We start from the raw sequence: 2178 nt of genomic DNA on the forward strand, positions 1-2178 counted from the left end.
ATCTCTTGGAAAAAGGACAGCTAATAATCCATCTGAGGTGCCCGAGCAAGTGCTCAAAGTACTAATAGCTGACTTTTATTGAGCACCGTCTCCGTGCCAGTCACCATTCTCAACATTATACATACGTGGACTCATTTCACCCTCACATCCATTCTAGGAGACAAGTGCTATTATCCTTTCTTAAAGATGAAGAAATTGAGACACAGAGAAGTTAGGAAACTTGCCCAAGGTCACACAGTCAATACATAGTAGGATCAAGATTCAAATCCAGGCAGCTTGATTCCAGAGTTGAGGCTCTTAGCTTCCTAGTTACTCAGTCACTAGGTGTTTATTGAGGATCCCCTCTGTGCCAGGCACTGTGCTCACTACAGGGGATTCAAAGAAGAACGGAATGTAGTCAGTTCCTTCTAAAGGCTTGGAGTTCGGCTGGGGAGTCAGAAATGGAGCTTAGGTTTGAACTGGACCACTCTGGCTCCAGGGGGGAATGCTGAATGACAGTAGGAGTTCGCCTATCAGAAAAAGGGAACAGAAGCAAAGAGTGTTTCAGAAAAACTCTGAGAGAAGCCAAGCCATGCAGGGGTGCCTCCAGGTTAATTAGCACGGGTCTCCTTTCCCCGACAAAATACTACCAAGGCTGCCCATTCCTACACATTCAACCCACTCAGTGTTAAGTCCACAAACCACCCAGAAAAGAAATATCAAACCAATTTTTTTGAGCAGATCCTTCCCCAAACTTAGAAAAACAGTTTCCTTGAGTCTCAAATGTTGTTTGATCCCCTTAACATCCTCTTCCCTTTAGAGGGATTTGGGATTTAATCTGTTTGGTTTCTCCTTTTCCCATAAGATTAAAATCCTCTCCCTCTTGTTCTTGAAATCTCAGTTTACTCAGAGATGTGCTCAGTGACTTACAACATTTCAACCGCAGAAGGGGAGAAGGTAGGGTGTTGCGTGGTGTCTGAAGGCATCTGGACAGCACTTCCCTCTTGCATAAGAGGGAATGACATGAGATCAAGGCACAGTCATGGGCATCCATCTTACTTTGGGTCTTCTCAGGAAGTTGGCTTTGCCCTGCCTTCATTTACCAGGCCACATAGGTAGACTGCATCAAGAAGAATCCCCTTTTTAATGCCGGGAGGCCCAAAAGAAGCATCTCCCTCTGCCAGGGCTTCTCCCTTAAGCAAGCATGCTGATCCTAAGTAACACACACCCAACCTCTCCAAATGGCTTTCAAGGTCCATCCGTGTGGCCCCCTGATGTCTGCTCTGGGCTTGAGAAGAGTTGATTCACCAGACTGCCTCCCAGTCATTACTTCCCCAAGGAGTGCCTTGTTGCCGAGATATTCAGGGCTGATTACTTTCAGGAAATGAAGTGGATAAGCTGGAAAATCCCTGGAGACAGCAGGAAGAGCATGCAGGGCACTGCTGTCCTTCCGGGCCTGTCTCCTCACCTTGCCTGTTCAGATTACTCCCAGGCAGTGTGTTGCAAATGGAGCTGAAACCCTATCCCGTTTATCCTTGTTCATATTAGCACAATGTTTGGTGAGTTCTTTATCAAGGACTGACAGGTTGGTTCTGACCAAAGGAGGCTGAGCTCATTCATCACAGCAGCGGGGATGTGCCCCAGCCTGGAAAGACTGGGCCTACCACTTGTCATTTCCTGGTGGCCCCAACCTTGCACTTGGCCTGCTCATAATTGAAAACCTCCCACTTCTGTGACCTTCAAGAGTTGGATGAAAAGCAATTGACTGGCCAAGTCCAGGTTCACATGGCAACCGAGTTCTGAACTGTGTTGTCAGAGCCAGGCTGTGATGGCTGAGCCAGAAGAGGTCTGGGGCAGAGCTGAAATCAGAGTCCTGAGGCATCATCACAGTGCTGACTCTCGAAGCCAGTAGAGTGAGGCTGGAGGTGGTAGGGAAGGCACCAGCTCTAGAACTTCTATGGAGGAGCTAAGGGTGACACTTTGATTGGAAGAAGGGGCTAGCAGACTGTTTTAATGATGAAACTGCACAGAAAGAATTTTTTAAAAAATTAGATTGTTCATCAGGATGGCTTGTTGGGGTTGGTGGAGATTATGAGGTGGACAAGCAACTCCCCTGTACTAGTTGTTGAGACTTGTCTTTCAAGACAAGGCTCTGCTCTGTCGAACAGGGGCTAACCCCTGAAAATGACATCTCCCAGG

At 47.4% G+C, this 2178-nt stretch overlaps 1 long non-coding RNA gene across 1 annotated transcript; it reads right to left on the reverse strand.

The window, feature by feature from the left end:
- Nucleotides 1-295: 295 nt before the first annotated feature.
- On the reverse strand, nucleotides 296-1824 carry LOC140638153 (uncharacterized). Its single transcript, XR_012035334.1, has 2 exons — nucleotides 910-1824; nucleotides 296-509 (listed from the first exon to the last, which is right to left on the reverse strand). It is a non-coding gene; the product is annotated as an uncharacterized lncRNA (long non-coding RNA).
- Between the last annotated feature and the right edge of the window lie 354 nt (nucleotides 1825-2178).

This window comes from Canis lupus, chromosome 8 (assembly GCF_048164855.1).
Source record: "Canis lupus baileyi chromosome 8, mCanLup2.hap1, whole genome shotgun sequence".
Taxonomy (NCBI): domain Eukaryota; kingdom Metazoa; phylum Chordata; class Mammalia; order Carnivora; family Canidae; genus Canis; species Canis lupus.